Here is a 21,124-nt window from a genome sequence, read left to right on the forward strand (position 1 = left end):
CAGCTAATTCTGCCCCAGGCTAGTGCTAGACATGTAGTCATTTACAGGCAGAAATAATAGCAGATTATATAGTCCTTTCTGTGCAACATGTGTTGAAGTTTTATGTAGCTATTAATGTTACTTTCCTACAGAAAACGGTCAGATAAATATAACCAAAAAAGAGTCATTGCTTAATCTTGATGATTCAAGTGGGGGCTGCAGGCCACCTCCATAAAACATTGCTATTCTTTTCTGAGATGCAGTTCCTTTTCATTATTAATTCAAGAAAAGGTTGAATTAATTTCTCCCCCTGGAAAGCAAGGTTTGTTTTGATGATGAAGATTTCAGATGAATTTTATATACTGGAAAAACTACATGGCTGTGCCTAATAATAGGTAAAATAATTATTATAATTTCTCCTTTTTTGAAGATTTCTTCTTGCATTGATATATGTGACCACGCACAAAAAAATCTTCCTATGTTTTATGAGACCATTAGAAACACTGCCCTTTATAATTCAGAAATAGGGAAATTCTGTAACTTCGGATCTTATAAATCCCACTTATCTGTCAATGAGGCAATACTTTCATTCGGAGTAAGTTAATTATTTCATCCCTCTTAGTTTTCACCCTGTAAGTAATTCTGAATTCTGTGTTCACTTTTCACACCGTGAAAATATTTTCTGGTCACCCTTCAGTTAATGATATTTAGGAAAGTGTATTTTCAGGTACTTGTCGATACAATCTTTTCTTTACATTTTTAGAGGTTTCTGATATCGTTTTTATTTTTAGTTTCTGGAAACTCAGCTCCAGTTAAGACAGAGACAATTTTTTTTCTTTTGGTTGTCCCAAACTGGAGACTCGAGTTAGATGTGATTTTAAATAAAGAAATAGAACTTAAACCATTCCTTTGGCTTATTTTTCTTGAATCTCTGAAAAGCAGTCACTTGGAATGATTACTGGGAGCGAGCTCATACTTTGCTCACTCTGAAAGCATAAGACACTGTGACCTGTTCAGTTCAAATGTAATTTAAATATTCAGATACTCAAGAGCTCTTTAAATCATGAGCTGGAAGCAAGCAGAAAGCTCAGTTACCCAGCCAATTAGTTGGTTACCTCAAACAGGCCGATAAAGACTGACTTTGGACCAACTGTAGGCTTCAACATCCATGAGAAAGGAGAGCTCACTCCGCTGAGGGGAAAGCTGCACAGGACAGCTGTTGTTACAGGATTTTTTTTTTAACTCAAGCAACTCCAGTCATCTGTTCCCTGTATGTAAGTACAGGCAATAGTAACTTTCTTTCTTCCATCTTGAAATTGAAACTACATGAATGCTAAAAGGAGCTTCACCTGCCAGGGACAGATACCCTCCCTCGAAAAGGAAAAGGGAGTGAATGCATAGAAGTGGGGCTCGAAGCGTTCCCAGAGAGTGCTAATAAAAGCAAAATAATGACATTTTTCTCTGATAAATCTTAAACAGATAATTAAGAAACTTTGACTTTTATTTCTCTGAAGGACAAGCATTAAATAGGCCAAAATGGGCAGCTGGGAGTCGTAGGTATTAATATCACAAAAGATTATATTCTCTTTACAGAAGAATATTTTGCGTAATTGAAAACTCTATTATTCTAATTAAAATACAATTTTCCTTACTAAGACTTAATTTACACAGAACTTTTAAAGAATATATCTAGGGTATAAAACAAACCATGATGACCTTTTATTAATGGTTATTTATGTTATTATTTTTATTCATTTTATTCCAAACCATACAAAATGTATATAACAAACAATGAGCATTTTTTTTCTAATCCTGACCCATACATCATGGTCTGGTATATACACATTTAGTCTTTTAACTATCATATATATTTATCAAAAAGTGAGGCAATTCAACAAAAAATTTCATTTGTAACCTACATTTTTCACTTGTAATATTATGGATATCTTTTTAGATCAATACATACCCATCTGTTTTATTCTCTTAATTAATTTTTCTCTTTATTGGCTGAAAAAATACAAAGAATCACTGAAGAGAGAAAAAAATTACTCATAATCCAAAAAACCTTATATAAAATAGTTATTGAAAATCTTTCCATTCATCTGATCCAACTTCCCCACACTTAGAATCTGGATAGTGAATACTATTGAGCATATCCTTCCAGATTTTGACCAAATTGATACTGACATATTTACATATTCATCTGCATATATATGTATTATTATATAAAAATTAAACTGTGCTATAATAGTGGTCTGAACTTTCTGTTGTCCCCCAACTTTAATATGTACGTATATCTTTTCAGATTAGTAGATACAGAATGACCTTCACCTTTTTAGTGGTTATATAATATTTTATTATGTGAATACAATGTATTGACTTATTTAATACTTCATTGACAGGCATTCAGGTGGTTTCTTATGATTTGCTCTCAAAAATATTACTACAATAATCATCCTTTTGCATATACATTTTTACATACATGCACTCTTACTTCTGTAAGAAAGAAAATGGAAGTAGAATAGATTAAAAAGAATGAGTATTTTAAACTATAAGAGATCCTGCCAAAGTACTTTCCATAAGCAATGTAGAAGCATGCCTGTTTTCCCACACTCTCATCGCCACTGCTGTTAGTCGTGACATTGTATGTTAAAGTGAAGAGTATAAATAGATGGTCAGCCTGGTTCTCAGACACACTGACAAATCTTGCACAAGGAAGTGCTCTATTAATTTATATACTTCATGACGAGATATTGATTCTTCTCTCCAACAGTATTAATTTCAGATTCTTATAACCAAGAAGGATATCATTACATGCCAAAAAGCTGGAAAAGAATTGAATTGACATTTAGTACTAATTAAAAACATGGTGTAATACATATCACATATTGAACAAAGGCCAAAGTGACTCAAAACCCAAATTTATTCGGCAGATGTTATTGTCCGTGTACTATCTAGGTTGTCTAGTTCTTGGGGCAAATTTTACACTATATATACATACATATCAATCTCGAGGGTGAAGCTTAAAGAAAAAGCTACACCTACATATAGATAAGTCGTTACAGTAGAGTATGATATGTCTGATGAAGGTGTCATGTTATGACATTACAGCAAAGCAAGAATGACCTCTTTGAGGCAAGAAGGGAGTGGGAGCCAAGAAGGATTTCTCACGAGAGAGAACAATTTTGCGTAGTCCCAGAGCACACTAGGATTTCTAGACAGAGGCGAAATCATAGGGGAATAGCAAGTAGATCTGTGGGGGTGGAATAGAGGTAATAATGAGGAGAGGGAGAGGCACTCTAGTGAGAATGATTGATCTCGGTTGTGAAGGATTTTGGTTGTTATGCCAAAAATTTGGATCTAAACCCATACCCACTGGTGAGCAAGGGGAAACACAAATTTGAACAAGTAATGGTAGATCATCATCATTCCTGAAAGTTTGGAAATCATCACTAGGGTGGACATGTGCAACTTATAATTCCCAGCGAGTGAGTAGTCAAAAGAAACATGCTCTGATCCCAAGAAACAGTATTTTAATAAATATCACCATATTTGTCCTCTCCTCAGAAGTCTATACTTAAGCATTTAATGCCACTGTCCTTTGGGCAGTCTACCTGCATATCCCACAGGCATTTTGAACTTGACAACCAACTGAACATTTCTTCCTGCACCTCCCTTTATGAACACGCTATTCTCTCTCTTTTCATGTGTCCCTCCAGTAGCCCAAAGATTTCCCAGAATTTTTTCCCTCTCCTTCACTACTTATAACTTCCTGCTACAGGTCTCATGTATCCCAGCCCCTTCCCCACCATTCTAATTCAGACTGTGACCACCTTTTCCCTGAATGTTTACAATAGTTGTCTCACCTACCTTCCTGCCTCTAGACCCAGCAAGTCTCAGTGTAGCTTCATTAGGGTTTTGGGGTTTTATATATATATATATAGAGAGAGAGAGAGAGAGAGAGAGAGATTTTATTTATTTATTTGAGAGAGAGAGAGAGCAAGAGAGCCCAAGTGGTGGAGAGGGAAAAGCAGGCTGCCCATTGAGGAGTGCGGGGCTTGATCCCAGGACCCTGGGATCATGACCTGAGCTGAAGGCAGCCACTTAACTGACTGAGCCACCCAGGTGCCCGAGGGTTGTTGTTTGTTTTTAAATATGCAGATCTAATTATATTCTGATAGCCCATCCCACCACCATCACCATCAAAATCCTTCTCTTGTGTCCTAATACTACATTAAGGTTAAAAAAGATGATTACAAAACACAGTGAACAGTTTAACTCCATTTTTGTAAAATGTATGCACATGTAATAAATACTATGTGTATAATACACAACTGAAACATAGTATGCATGCATAGAGGTATGGTGAAATCCAAGATATCGTCTGTACTTTCCATTTTTAAAATTTATTTTTTATTTTCCAACCTTGTAACGAGCATGTATATATTACTAATTAATTAATGAGAGGAAACATAAAATCCAAACCCTTTAGCATAGTATGAAGCGCTTTATTGAATTTTAATTATTTTTACATAGAATGCATTTTATTTTCTTAATATGGAAATGCCCACAGTCATTTTTAATATCATTAGAAAGGACTCATTTAACTACATATATATTGCTATTTAAATTCACTGAGAATTAAATAAGCTAACATTTATTAGGTGATTGTAAAGATGTTTAAGATTAATAATAGCAAAAAGAAACACAACAATTTCTTAATTCTCAAGCATATAAATACTACCAATTTACGTGTGTACTTATCAAAACCAATAGGATTCCATATATATGTGAACTTCTAAAGCAGGTTTTTTTAAATTTCATTATTTTTTTGTTATGTATAGCACAAGAAGCATCACTTGTCATCAAGAATTAAATGGGTGTTAAATAAATTGATATTTATATAACTTATTTGCATTTTTAAGTGAATACATTTAATTTCTATGTGTGGCTATAAGACAGAAAGAGAATAATCATTACTTTTGACAGTAATTCAATTCTGAAAAACTTATCCCAAAGAAATTATCTCAACTTTCCTTCAGATGACTTTGATCTTGTCCATCTGTCCATCTCCAGCTGTCAATTAGCTCTTAGCCCCTCACGCATATTATAACTGAACTGTATTTTCAGTCCACTGTAACTCCATCTGATTTTATAGCTGCTTTTAAAAAAATACTCAATTTTTTAAAGCAGTTTTAGGTTTACAATAAAATTGTATCAACATTACTAATGGTACTTTTTTTTTTCTCAATCAGTGACGAACCTACATTGATGCAACATAATCACTCAAAGCCCATACTCAAAATGCATTACAGGGCACTCCTGGCATTGTACATTCTGTGGGTATGGAAAATGTATAATGACATGCGTCCATCATTATATCATACATTGTATATTCACTGTCCTAAAAATCCTCTGCACTCTGCTCATTCATTTCTTTTCACATCCCCAACCCCCTAAAAGCAGGTTTTTAAGACACTGCTTTTTTTTCTCCTATTCCACTCACAAAGGGACAATCTTTGAACATGTTCTTATGTAATATCCAATCACATAGAATTTTATCAATAACTTTTTTCTAACCTGAGGTCCACTTTTACTATCTTATACTGCTCAACAATATCAAATCACCTTCGGATTTTTATTGACGTACAATACTTACAAAATTGGTCTAAAAATGTGAGAAAGGTGTTTGAATGTCTAATTCTCATTACAAGTAATAAATTTTTTTTTCAACCTAAATAATTAAAAATGAAATTTAGGGGCGCCTGGGTGGCTCAGTCGTTAAGCGTCTGCCTTCGGCTCAGGTCATGATCCCAGGGTCTTGGGATCGAGCCCCGCATCGGGCTCCCTGCTCAGCGGGAAGCCTGCTTCTCCCTCTCCCACTCCCCCTGCCTGTGTTCCCTCTTTTGCTATGTCTCTCTCTGTCAAATAAATAAATAAAATCTTTAAAAAAAATGAAATTTATATACTTTCATATCGTAGCTTTTCATAAAACTTAGTTGCAAATAAAAACAAATTTTCCTCCTATGTACGTAAGAAGCTTTCCCAAGTGGAGGGGAGCCCTGAAAACGTTGATCCACCTCAAAGGAAACTTAAATTATGTGGGTATTTAATTGAGTTTACCCCCTGCCACCCTGTATATTCATCATAAGCCAGTTGCTGAGTAATAGATTAGATGGTGGTCATTAAGAATAAAAATGAGGAGCACCTGGGTGGCTCAGTCAGTTAAGCATCTGACTTTTGATTTCAGCTCAGGTCATGATCTCAGGGTGGTGAGATCAACCCCACGCTGGGCTCAGCACTCAGCATGGAGTCCGCTTCAGATTCTCTCTCTCCCTCTGCCCCTCCCCCTGCTTGCATGCTCCCTCTCTCTCTCTCTAAAATAAATAAATAAAATCTTTAAAAGAAAAAAAAAACAATAAAAATGAAGCATTGCATTGTGGCTTACCAGTGACCAGGGCCTTCTGGTCATACATTATTTGAACAACAGAAAAAATTCTAAGGGGTATATAAGCAATAAACATTGGTATCCCATTTTATTTTATCTGTATCCCATTTTAAATGTGAGGAAACTGAGGCTCAGAGCAAGTAATTTATTTGTGCCATGTTGCACAGCTAGCATGAACCCAGGTAATTTTCTTTTAAATTTAGAATGATAAAAGGAAATGAGTATGGGTGTTAGAATCATATGGGCTTGTGTCTAATTTCTGACCTTCCATCAGACAAATTACTTAAACTCTATTTGTTTAGAATGTCTATTAATGGAGCTAATACTAACATAACACATAGATGAATTGCATAATGTGCATGGTGTTGTTATTGGTGCATGGTAGATATTCAATTTTAATCATAACCACATTTGTTGAGCCCTTATTGTGATCATGCATGGTTCTGCATTCATTACATGTATTCATTTATTTAATCCTCTCAGCCATCTTATGAGGCAGGCTTTTCCAGAAGAGGAAACTAAAGTAACTAGGGATTTAATTTGCCCAGGGTCACAAAGACAGTGAGTGGTGGAGCTGAAATTAGAATTCTGCAGTCTGACACAATAGCCCCCACTCTTACCCACTGTACTGCTGATAATGTTAGATCTTGACCCTTCCAGTCTCTTTCGGGCTACCCTGGCCTCAGGGACTCTGTTTCCCAGTGCCCTGCACTCAAGTGAATTTCATAGAACTCCATTGTATAGAAACCAATTTCCGGGGCATAATAATGGACAGCATCTGAGGTAGCATGTGAAGTATGATTAATATTCTTCAGAAAAGGAATCCCATTTAAAAAATTAAATTTAGGGGTGCCTGGGTGGCTAAGTCGTTAAGCGTATGCCTTCGGCTCAGGTCATGATCTCAGGGTCCTGGGATGGAGCCCCGCATCGGGCTCCCTGCTCAGCAGGAAGGCTGCTTCTCCCTCTCCCACTCCCCCTGCTTGTGTTCCCTCTCTCACTGTGTCTCTCTCTGTCAAATAAATAAATAAAATCTTTTTTAAAAAATTAAAAAAATAAAAAAATTTAAAATTAAATTTAATAGCATAGTGTACCGTCTGCATAATGACTTTTGTTACTGACACCCAGGAGGATTGCTATAAATAACAAAGAAATTGGTGTATTCATAGAATATGAATCATATCATGTGCATAATTTGTGACTTACTGAAAAAGGAAAACTTGCAGCTAACTCAAGAACTTATCCGTTCCCAGGAATGATTTCTTAGTTATGCCAGACAGATGTCTGTCATCAGAGAATATTTCTTTTGTTTATAATTTTAAAAAGAATAGTAAATGGTTGTCAATTGTTTCCATATAGCTTTGTGATATTTTCTTTTGTTTTGATCTTAGCTGCCACATATGAGTTTTTCACTCATGACCACATGATAGAACAAATGATCCCACATGATTTCTTAGTTCAGTGTTTTCGACACAAACTAGTCATCAGAGCAGCTAACTTGATAAAGATTCTCCTGGTCATAGGTTCTTTAATAGATAGTCAAAAAGATTTCATCAAAAATGTCTTTCTCCTCAGGAAATAAAAACTCTCTGAGAGAGCTGAATTATCTCCAGTATAAAAATGACAACTTGTTAACCATTTTTTAAGAAACAGCTTTATTAAATTAGAAAAAAAAAATTGTTGACAGAATTACTTACTGCTGACAGTGAAAATAGGCAAAATCTATTTAAAACTTTTTTTGCCAAAAGTTAGTTTGGTTGGTCTACACCATTCTTTTTTGACTTAGCACCTATAAACTGACTTCCAAAAGACCTATGTTTCATGGAACACACTTTGGGGAACCTACAGCCCTTCTTTGAATCATTGTATTATTTTTATTTCAATAAGATTTTTAAAATACAATTAAAATAGGATTTTGAAACTTTATGAAACACCATAGGGAATGATAAAAAAAAAAATAATGGCCAACCTGTTGAACAGTTTATCCTCTTAGATACTATTTTTTCTCCAATTATCAGCCTTCGCTGTTAAACCATTGAGTTACATACACAGCTCCAATTACAAGGAATACCTGGCATAAGGAAAGGGAACTCAGTGGGAATTAACATTTTCTAATGCTATGTCCCCTTTGGTTGTGACCTGTCAAAGTTAGCCAATACAGTGGAGTCTTAAGACACAGTTGGTTTTTGAGAGATAAAACACTGAGGAGCAACAAAGATCTGAGCAGGCTAACAACTGCAGACTTCTAGAACCAAGCCAGGCCTCTGACTTTAAAGCAATGTGAGCTATAATTTGGCTCTGCTAGCCCAGGCAAGCATATCTGATTGGTGACAGCGGGATCCCAGAACAGCTGGGGACTAATGCAGAGAACAGACATATTCTGTCAATCAGCTTCAAATGCCGTGTGGTTGTGGATTATCGAGAAGCATTGGTAGACTACTCCACAAGTCCATGGAGCATGTGTCCAAGGAGAGAAGAGCCAGTGGTTTTCCCTGAGTGGATAGAGGCAACCTGAGGCAGATGGATAGCAGCCTTTTGAGGCTAAAATTGTAGAGACTTCGAGATTTGTGATCTATAAGGACTCACTCTCCAGAGTTGGCTTCAGATGAAAGAGTCATTTCATCCCACACAGTGAGTTGTGACAACCGCTTACCAATAATGATCAAATCACGGCAACAGCATCCAAGTTCAGGAGATAATGAGCTCATTTAAAACCCATGGGAAGTTTAGACAAGCTAAATGACAATCTTGTATCTTAAAATTTCTCCAGGACACCTTCTCTTGTAAGTGGGGTCCTGGAGTCCTGATTTCCTCCATGAAAATGGACAACACTTAATTCTGCGTGGCATGCCAAGGAAGATAGCACATTTTCCACAGGAAAATGCCAGCTTCTCACTGGGCATTCTTGCTGATAAGGCAGTATCAAAGCCTGAGCTGATATGGCTGGGTTGCATGGTGAAAACACTGCTTTGGAGTTTTGCAACTGCCACCATATGGTTTACACTGTCCCTGAACACAAGTAGTCAAAATCCATTTTTCAGTGTGTTCCAGATTGTCTTGTGTGTTTTATGGCTAAGGACCGAATCCCAAGCTAACAGTCACAGCAGGGAAGAAAAAATAGCAAATTATAAATCTGGGTGCAGTTAGCCTTCAGATACAAAGGATGCCCACTCCTTTGTCGGCCTTCGTACTGGAGAGAATCAGTGGCTTTGCCCGCCTTGCCCCTGACTCCCTGGTTTCCAGGGCTTGGAAAGCCCATCTGCCTGGTGAACTCTGAGTATATCTCAAGTTGTAATCTCCTTTGCAGAGCAGGGTTGATCACGTTCCTTCATGCCAACACTGTGTCCAGACAATCTTCATTACAGCATTTAGCACTTTCCACAGCAATCATGTGTTTACATATCTGTTTTCTCTGCTAGAGCTCCATGAGGGCAGTGGCTGTGGCTAGCTCATGGAGATGCTGAACAAATGTCTGCTAAAGGAATCCGTTTTGGAAAAAAAAACAAGCAAATGAATGTCATAAACTCTAAACTTCTTTGGAGCATTAAAAACACATGACATAGGAGTCCTGATGATTTGGAAAATCATATTAAAACAAATATTTTCCTTGATGATAGGCCATAATATGTAAATAACTGTTTATTTTCTACCATGGGAATTAATTTTAAGTTTTTAGTTAATAAGTAACTTCCCGATGTGCTGTTATTCGAAAGTAAATATGTGTATGTGTATATATATATATATATATATATATATATATATATATCTGAGTGACCAAGCATGAGCTGGAAAGGTGCTTTGAGGCTTTTTTCCACTGGAGGGAATAGATTTGACCTGAATCATTCACAGTCTTGCTTAGTCCCATTTTGACCAACTGTAAGCATTTTAAAGTGCAGCTGGTTATGTTTAGGGATGCCATCTGCAGCCATGAAAAAAGAGTCTTCCCTGATGAAGAGCTAATTGGTCTGGATTTGTTTCATAAACACAATCTTCATTTCTTACTGTGGTGTGTTTTGTTTTATTTTGTTTCATTTTTCAGTCTATGAAACGTAGACCCAGGATTCAAACTCTAGCTACTCTACTTATTAACTTGTTTGACTTCAGAAAAGCTTCCCTAAACTCTACACATCTTGATGTCCTCATCTGTTGAGTGAATATTCAAACAGTTGTAAAGATTCAATGCACTCATGCATTGGAAGTGCCTACCCAGGTGCTTGGCATAACCCAGGTCCTCTACAAAGAGCATTTCTCTTTCTCTTTGCCAACTCACCAGAAGATTGGTATCCCCCCAAGAGTTAGTCCATAAATACAGTAGGTGCACCCTACCTCTTCTTTAGCCTGTAGACTGTCCTCCCACAATTCCCACAATTTTTAAGAGCAAAATGCTTGTAGATTACAATTTCTGCCATGGGATATCCGTGGGTGCCAATAACACGTGACCACACAGAACCATTGCTCTGCAATATGACACTTCAACCAAATGGCTCAAAGCTTTTTAATGATTAAGTTCTATTGTTAATGTATATTTGCCCTTCAAGAAAACCCTAAAGTATGACTATCAAATTGTATTAGACTATCTTTTAACTTATAAAATTAATTTTACAATTACAGAAATTTCCCAAATACCCTTCATCTAGCTTTTCCTAATATTAACATTTCACATGACTGTGGTACTTTATCAGCACTGTCAATCCTAAGAAATTAATATTGGTACAATATATTTGCTTACCCAAACACCTTATATGGATTTCACTGGTTTTTCCAATCATTTTCTTTTTCTGTTCGAGGACCCCAAATTGCTTTTAGTTATCATGTGCCTTAGTCTTCTCAAATCTGTGGCAGTTCCACAGTTTTTCCTTGTTTTTCAGGACTGTGTGACACTTTTGGAGAATGCAGGTCAGTTATTTGGTAGGATGCCTCTCAATTTGGAATCATATGTTTTCTCTGATTAAATGAACTTACACATTTGTGGCAAAAATTCTGCAGAAGCGATGTGTTTCTCTTGATCACCTAATGAGGATAGTGTTGGCTGGGTTTCTCCACTGTGGAGTTACATTTTTCTCTGTGTAATAATAATAATATCTTGGGGGAGGGTGACCTTTAGACTGCTAGAGTATTTTTAAAAGTCTGATTAACATGTATAAACATATAAAACTACACATAGGGAGGGCTGTCCTGTCATAGCACAATCATTTTCATGCTGTCTAATATTTGCAATGTTATGATACGTTTATACTAAAAATTAATATTAACTTTTGATCTTACAATGTCACGGTAGCTTGGATGTTCAGCTTTGAATGCATCAACATGTCCTTCTAAACAGAACGTAACCACATGTAGCATGCTTTGAGCGTAACTGTGGACGTGCTGGATGCTGATTGGTGGGTGATCTTTAAAAATACTATTCGTGCTAAGTAATTACTATGAAAGCCTCAAAAATGGTAGAATTTATAACTTAAGACATGTAAGGAGATAATTCTTTTGTAGCATAACACACATCACTTGGTTCCCTTTAAGTTTTAAAATTCTCCAATTCTCAGGATCATTGTGCGTGGGTACCTGGTGTGCGTGTGTGGGTGGAGGTGTGTTTGTGTAGCAGTCACCAAGATGAATGTAGGCAGGAAATGCCTGCATGGTGCCCCAAACTAATGTACCTGCACATTGGATTAAAATATTCACTGAGAAGTTTCCCTACCAAAGCTACACTTTTAAGGATCACAACCTCATATGCTTTATTAGTGGACTCTTGACCCGTGGCACGGTCCATGCTGAAATCCACCAGTTCTATTCCTTACGAGTGATCAGTATTTCCTGGGAAGATCTGCTTGCTACTTAATATGTGTGCAAACGTTTGTTAGGTTTGGTGTCACCACTCTTGGTAAGTAAACATCCATTAAATATTGTCTTTTAAAATACCTCTGTGGCCTCCTGCTTCTGTCCACTCTCTCCTATTTCCGCTTCAGTCTACAGATAATAGGTTTGCTCCTTTAAGAATATGAAATAACCTTTTCTAGTGGTTGCTGATGTTGTCTTTTGTCACTTCCCAAACTGATCCAGATGCTTCGAAGCATGAGAGACCCCACAGTCGTGCATTCAGTTTCAATTCCCCACTCCTTTGTTCACAAATCAAAAAGAACCAAACTTTTTCATATATCCAAACCTATAAATTCATTCTTTCTTTTCATTTGCATTCACATCTACCCTCTGGATTCCATCTGGACCCAAAACCAAAAGTGCTGAAAGACCACAACAAAGGCTGCTTTCCTTGGAGTTCCCAGCTCACCGGAAGTGGGAAGCATCAGTCCCTTCAGAGGCTCCAGCTCACTAGATTTCCAGACCCAGTTCCACAAACCCAGACATTCACATGCACTTCTAAATTGAGAATACAGGATGCCTTTCAGAATGGACTCCAGCAAGCAGGATCATGCTGGCCCCATCCTAGTTAATTTAGAGGCCATCTAGGTTTAAAAAAAAGAGAGAGAAAATTGCATATTAGTTCAGGGATTTGGAATGCATGAGAAATATATAGAAGTATTCCAAATATTGATGTCATATTAATAAATTTAATTGAGTGGAACTAATTCATCTGTTTATAATTTGTTTCAATTTCCCCTTTTCCTGAGTTCATTGGGGACCAGCTTAATATTCTCAGGTAGTGTAATACACGGCCACTTTTCAGCTGATGTTTAAGGAAAGAAACACACAACTGTGTTATTCCTATTGATGGCTCAGTACTACACAGATCCTAACGTGTTCCACATAAGACTAAGAACTCCAAACACAAATAGCAAGTCAAGCCTCATTTACAGTTCTGCTGCCCGACACCAAATTCCATTATTCCTCAAAAACCATTAAAATTAAAAACCTATTTGTAAATTCTCACTAAAACAGGAACATCTACCTTTAAAGCCATGTTATTAGAGAACCCTTCCGCACAGAGTAGAATGACCTGGCTAGTTGCTCATTTTCATTAAAATTCAACGTGATGCAATTGTATAGCTAAAGATTATTCACTGCAAATGTTTTATTAGAACAATGTGAAATAAAAGTCAAAGTGTCTCCTGCTCCTCAGTAAAAATATTTAATTTTGTACTCTTTCTTGAAAGTCCTCTACTTAGTGAAAATTTTTCTAAGTTTGATAAAAGGGACTGGAGCTTAGAGACGTATCTGTTAAGAATTTTTAAACAGAACAACATTGAAGAAGCTAAATTTGCTGTCACCATTCTAACATTTGTGTCCTTAGAATGAGCCCGGGATGAAAATCATGATTCCAGAATAATTTTTACTGATTTCTACCCACTTCCTATCTCGTCCTCAAACACCATCCACTCTGAACTTGAATGGCTAGGTTTGCACTCAGTTCCAGAATGTTTCAGGTGCTCATCCTTCTACCTGGAACATTTACTCGATTCCCTTTTAGTTGTGTTTCTGCTGATAAACTATAATTACGGTGAACATAGGACAGTATTAAGTGACTGTGCAGGTCCACAGTTCTTCACAGCCCTCAGAAGAAACCAAATGTGCCAACATCTTGATTTCAGACTTATGGCCTCCAGAATGTGAGACAATATATTTCTGTCATTCTGAGCCATGCAGTTGGTGGTAATATATTATGGCAGTCACAGAAAATTTATATACCTTTAAAGGGAGGTATCAGTGTTTTTCTGACTTTTACTTTTCCATTTTAAATATTATTTTTTACTTAAATATGTATTTTTAAAAATATAATAACGATCCATACTAATGGCAAGATCTTTAAAAACATGTTAAGAGTTCATTTTTGCTGCCTCATCTCTGGCCTACCATTCTTAATCTTCTAATAGAGCCACTGTTCAGAGTTTCTTGGGCATCATTCCAACAATTATGTAGGCACAGTCAAGCAGATGTAATATTTAGCATTTTATTTTGCTTGAATAAGATCCTGGTATACATAATGTCCTACGACTTGCTTTATTGCTCTTAATAATATATCTTATATATCTCTCCATATCTTTACTCTGCATCCTTCTTTTCTAAGAATTACAAAATAATCCATTAAGTGGATGTTATTTAACCAGTTCCTATTGATGAACACTTGGATTGTGTCATATTTTCTCTTATTATAAATAATAACTCTAGTAAATTTCCTTGCAGACTTTATGAAGTGTATCTGTAGGATAAAATCTGTGGAGTATAATTATATTCACAAGATATTTCCAAAATGCCTTCCATAAAGGACATAAATCTCCTTTCATATGAATTTATATGCATTACACTCTTTTCTTAATGAAAAAGTTCAGTCTTAGGATCAATGTGGTATGTAAGGGATGATTTCAGGTGGATTATGCTGTAATTATTTATTGCTAATGTATACCTCAGCTAATTTCCTACAAATGTTCACTGGGTATCTAATAATAGGAATCACATAAGAGCTACTCAGTATTTTATGGCTTGCTGACTACAATACAAGGAAAGCAGTTGTTAAATTTAGAGACAATGTGAAGACAAAAAATAATTCATTCCTTTTGGAACAAGATAGTGAAATTAGCTCCTCTGAAGCATCATTTCTTTCTCTTTTACAATGGAAATATAATTGACATACAGTATCTTATTAGTTTCAGGGGTATATCTTAGTGATCCAGTATTTTTATACATTATAAAATGATCCCCATGATAAGTCTGGTTACTGTCTGTCACCTCACAAAGTTATTGCAATATCATTTATTATGTTCCCTAAGCACACATTACATCTTCATGACATTTATTTTATAACTGAAAACTTGTTCCTCTGAATCCCCTTTACCTATTTTGCCTGCCTCCCAGTAATTTGTTTCCTGCTACTATCGGTCTATTTCTGATTTGTTTCATTTGTTTTGGCCTTTAGATTCCATGTGTAAGTGAAATCATATGGTATTTGTCTTTCTCTGACGACTTATTTCACTTAGCATAATACCCTCTAGGTCCATCCATATAGTTGCAAATGGCAAGAGCTCATTCTTTTTTATGGCCAAGTAATATTCCATTATATATATATACACCACTTCTTTATCCATTCTTCCATCAGTGGACACTTAGATTTCTTTCATATCTTGGCTGTTGTAAATAATATCTCCGTGAACATAGGGGTGAATATATCTTTATATCTTTTTGGATTGGTGTTTTCATTTTCTTTGGACAAATACCCAGAAGTGGAATTGCTGGATTGTATGGTAGTTCTATTTCTAATTTTTTGAGGAAAATCATTACTGTTTTCCATAATGGCTGCACCAATTTACATTGACACCAACAGTGCACAAAGGTTCCCTTTTCTCCACATCCTCACCAACACTTGTTGTTTGTTGTCTTTTTGATAATAGCCAATCTGACAGGTGTGAGGTGACACTTCCTTGTGGTTTTCATTTGCATTTCATTGATGGTTAGTGATGTTGAGCATCTTTTCATGTGCCTTTTGGCCATCTCTATGTCTTCTTTGGAAAAATGTCCATTCAAGTCCTCTGCCCACTTTTTAATCGGGTTGTTTGGGTTTTTTTGACATTAAGTTGTGTGAGTTCTTCATATATTTTGGATACTAGCCCCTTATTGGTTATATGGTTTAAAGATACCTTCTCCCATTCAGTAGGTTGCCTTTTTGTTTTGTTGATGGTTTTCTTCACTATGCAAAAGCTTCTTAGTTTGATGTAATCCCTTTTGTTTATTTTAGCTTTTGTTGTCCTTGCTTGAGGAGACTGGTCCCAAAAAATTTTGTCCACTGCCCTACCCATGAATTTTCATTATTTAGTAGGAGAGGGAGACAATTATCATCTTGAAGGCATGATTCCATGGGTCCAGAAAAGCAAGTAAGATTTAAAGACACCTATCAGGGGTGCCTGGGTGGCTCAGTTGGTTAAACATCTGCCTTCAGCTCAGGTCATGATCCCAGAGTCCTGGGATCAAGCCCCGCATCGGGCTCCATGCTCAGCGGGGAGACTGTTTCTCCCTCTCTCTCTGGCTGCCTGTCTGTCTACTTGTCATAGCTCTCTCTGTGTGTCAGATAAATACATAAAATCTTAAAAAATAAAATAAAATAAAGACACCTACCAGATCAAATAGTCCATGGCTCCAAAAATATGGCAATATCACATTAAAAATCAGAAATACTACTAATTCTTTTATGGCAAAACACCTTTTTATAAGAACTAAATAGACTTCCAGAAAAATTGGTAACAAGAAATAGTGATCATGAATTCATGGGTAGGGCAGCAGACAAAACCAAGGGCACTTTCATATTCTTCTGTTAGTCACTATAGCACTTCATGAAAAGTTAGTCAATTTTTAAAATTACATACTAAACAGGTATACTCTACACATGCCTGAACAAGGAAATCCCTGCTAATTATCTTACTGCGTTCTAGTGAGAGTTATGGCAATCCAGTCAGGAATCTATGAAGTCTCCAGCAAAATGATATACTCTAAATGTGGAGCTTTCTGGGGTTAATGCCATTTTAAGCAACTCTGCTAAATATTACCTTTTCTGTGTATCTAGACTCTGAGGCCCCAAGAGATGACACTTACGACCAAAAGAGCTGTCATTCATTTTCTTGAATACGTCTGAACCTGAACAAGTTACTAATCACCCCAGTGACGAAAGAAATGAGAGACGCGAATGAGTTTTTCTTTCAAGATAGCTTAAATTTTGTTATTAGTAGGTGAATCACTTTTAATATCTAAAGCAGTACTCAGAAAGATTCATATGGCCTGAGAAGAATAGGTTTCATAAACTCTTAGAGGAAAAGAGAAGTTTGGCTGCATATTCTTATTTACATAGTGGTTTGACCAAGTATGAGTTTGTTTCTCAAGTGCAGAGGTAGACAACCCAAAGTTGGCCCTGCGTTATCTGCAGCAGCATCTATGCCCTGGGCTCTTTCAGGTTTCTGCTCACGGTTGTCTCAACATTGGCTCTTCCTCCTTCAAGCTCACATCTGCATTCTAAGAGGAATCAAGAAACAGAGTGACCAAAAAAATGCACATCAAGGAGGCAAAGCTTACATCAGAGAAGCAACACTTTTCTAGAAATCTGTAGTCAACTTCCGCTTTCACTTACTAATTTTTTTTCTTTCCTTTTTTTTTTTTTTTTTTTTTGGCTAGAATAGTATCACATGGCTATGTCTAGCCACAAAGAAGACTGGGAAATAGAATTTCTTCTTCTTTTTTTTTAATCCTGACATATTGCTACCTACAACAAAACAAAGGTCTTCTTGTTAGAAAGGAAGAAAGGAGAATGGATATTGTGTAGGCACCCAACATTGCCTGCTGTCATACTTAAGAGATCATTTAATGCATTTTCTCCCTCTTTTCTCTCCACCTTTCATCATTTTATGTTGAGAAAATGAGGTCAGGTGCCTTACTCAACATCATACAGCCAGTTCACGGCAAAGCTGGAACTAAAATTCACAAGTATGACTCGTAACACAGCGGGGCTCCTTCCGGGGTATGCCGCTCTTCTCTTATTTCATAAACTGTGCACAGAGCCCACCCAGCTATACTGATACCACTCTTCTTCTTACTCCCCCAACTCTGTCAGCCGGTCTCCAGACCCAGGTCTGTATTTAGCCAAATGCTGTGTTTCATTCAACCTTAAGAGTAACATTGTTCGGCTGCGGCTGGAAAATGAATAACGTCCACTTCAGCAGGCTGCCTTGGCTTTCCAAAATAGCCAAGAGTTTAACTGAAAGGGTTCAGATTTTTGAACTGCAAACAAAGATTAACTGCCAAGGAGAATTTCAAAAGGAAACACAGAACACAACAGAATATTCTTTGACCTAAACTACAGAAAGGAGGCTAGGACTAAATTTCATTTACCTTGAAATCTGCTCTCCCTCTCCTACCCTCAGCTGTGTCTATCCTTTGCAGTATCACTTTGATTCCTGTCCTATCTTAGAATGTACTAGAGTCATGGCTGTTTAGTTAGAACCAACGGGTCTGATCTACCAACTGTCACAGAACAGTAGCCCCTGGGAAAGTCCACCTGAGGCAGAAATAGCACCACGCCAGGTAACAATTCAAACACAAAGATAGGCCAAAGTTCCAAGGAGCAGGCGTGGTCACCCAGTCGGACTCCCAGTCTGCTTTCCTGTGCATACATTATGCAGACATAATGCAGACATTATGTTTCCGCTATTATCATGGGCTCATACGGAGAATCCCCGATATTCAGAAAGTGCAAACACTGGACATTTTAGAAGATTATCACGCTCTATTTCCAGCCATTTGTTTCAGAAGCTTTGAAGTTGGATCAGAACACGCTTCTGTATTATTATAGTAAATTTTTTCTAAGCTGCAGCTAAGAAGATAATTAGAACAAATGAGATGTAGATTTCAGTGCAAGAGTAAGAAGGCACTTCTGACAATGAGCTAGACGATGCCACTTGAGGCTGGGAACTTGCGTTTTCAGCAAGAACTTTGCACTTGCTAGTTATTAATACTTGTCCATTTTGAAACTATTCAACAATGCTTAGGACCACATTATGAATTAATTGTTCTTCCTCTGAGTAGGAGTTTGTAGTAGATAAGCTTGGAGGTGCCATCTCAAGAAAGGTTCCATGATTTGATCATTATAATGTAGATTGTCAGCACATGAGTTCTTAAAAATGACTTTTTTTTTTTTTTTTTTTACTTAGGATGTAAGACAAATCCTTTTCCTGCCTTATCTTGTGGGCTTGACATGCAATTTCTTTTTCTCAGAACTCTCATCCCCTGATTTTTCTCATTATGCTGTTCAGATGTTGTCACCTCAGAAAAGCTCCTGTGACCAAGCTTCCCCAAACAGCCCACACCCACTCGTCAGGGATTGAGTTGGGTCCCCCACAGGACAAGCCATCAGCGCATGTAAGAGCCCACTTTTCTCATTGATTGATACATGTCAGTCACATGTGGGGCTTCAACAGAGAACAGCTAGGACTTCGTCAGCTGTGATCTGGACTCTCTGATGCCCTCCTCGTGAATATTAGGATATGGCCTTGCGTGCGCGCACACACACACACACACACACACACACCAGAGAGACCCCAAACAAACAATAATCTTCAGCAAAGGTTTATCTAAATCCAGAGTTTTAGAAATGTTTCAACATTATTTGCATGCATGAATGAATCTATCTATCATCATCTATCTCTATCTATGTTGATTTATATACGCTAAAAGGTTATCTTTTTATTAATACATCGAGCATAACATCTCAGTCTGAAGTACCTGAATTTAGGTGACTTGGTGGCACGTTCACCGTGTGTTTCATATGATATATGTTGTTCTATAACAAAGCATTTATTTAGGTTTTGTTCTTTTTCTTTATCATGTGTCTTGGAAATCTCTCCATGTTAGTTAGTCCATTTAGGTCTATCCTTATACATTACATGAGGGTTTCTCTAGAGTAGACTCTGAGAAGTCTGACTTCAGGGCTATGGAGTCTGTGAGTTTTTTTTAAGTATAAATTTCTCTCCAAAAGTAGCTGAACTCATTTGCAATCACATCACTTGGGTATAATGTTATTTCTCATTGCCCTTCCTCATGTTTGATATAAACATTTTTTGCAGTCTCATAGATGCTTAATGTTATTTTTTCTAGCCTTACAAAAAGGTTCAGCCTGTACCAAAAATAAATGTATAGATAGCTATCTCACACACACACACACACACACACACATTCATAGACGTTTATTGAGACTAAAACTCCTCACATTATTATTAACTTTGTGTTATTTTAATTGCTTTTTTATAATGAACACTCTAATACAAATCACATTCCTGACCTTTAATAGGTATTCTAAATTCCAACTTCAGTTATGAATTTAAAAATGGAAATATGTATACTGAATCAAGATTTCATGAAGTCTGTACATCACCCTCATTCCTTTTGTTCCTTAATATCCTGGACCTTCTTGTATGAGATGTGGAAGTCTGAGTTGGGTGTGAGGATAAATGTGAGAGGGTGAGGGAAGGTGACTAGAAACTGCTCATTAGAGACAGAGTTACAGAGCAAAGAGGTCAAACCAATTATTTCTCTCCATTACTGAGAATTTATGATATGAAGTGGGAAACAATTATGCCTAACCTTTTATGCCTTCAATAAATATTTGTCTACTCTATGGTAGGGACTGGGCATATGTGTGCGTGAAATAATTACTTGCTCTCATGGAGTGTTCAGTCTAGTGGAAAAGACACAAATAACAAATTATCACCAAATGGTGAAGGGTATGAAGGCAACAAGCAGGGATGACATGGACGAGAGTGGGGAGACATACTGTGCCAGAGTTCCAAGAAGGCCTTGCTGAGACCTAAAACACAAAAAGATGCTCTCCAGGAAAAATTAGAGGGAAAGCATTCCCAGCAGAGATAATAGCATTTTACCCACCCTAGTGATAGACTGACAGAACCCTGTGAAGAGGGAGACGGTGGAATCAGGCGAGGCAGGATGGAGGGACACAGGCGAGATACGGGAGCCAATACCTTGTAAGAAGAAGCTAGAAGATCACTTTGTAGTGTGTACACGTTGAATTGTAACATTCTATAGTTGAAACTTATATAATGTTATATATCAATTTTACCTAGATAAAAAGAGAGCACATATGTGCATGAGAGAAAGAGAGGAGGGAGGAGCAGGGAAGGTGGGGGGGGGGGGAGGAAGGAAGGAAGGAAGGAAGGAAGGAAGGAAGGAAGGAAGGAAGGAAGGAAGGAAGGAAGGAAGGAA

At 37.0% G+C, this 21,124-nt stretch overlaps 1 protein-coding gene across 5 annotated transcripts in view; it reads left to right on the forward strand.

Annotated features, from left to right (window-relative positions):
- CPED1 (cadherin like and PC-esterase domain containing 1) overlaps nt 1-21,124 on the forward strand; it is a 269,600-nt gene that overhangs the window by 206,482 nt on the left and 41,994 nt on the right. The window lies entirely within an intron of this gene.

The sequence above is a fragment of the Mirounga leonina genome, unplaced genomic scaffold, assembly GCF_011800145.1.
Source record: "Mirounga leonina isolate KUSES-001 unplaced genomic scaffold, KU_Mleo_1.0 Mir_174, whole genome shotgun sequence".
Taxonomy (NCBI): Eukaryota; Metazoa; Chordata; class Mammalia; order Carnivora; family Phocidae; genus Mirounga; species Mirounga leonina.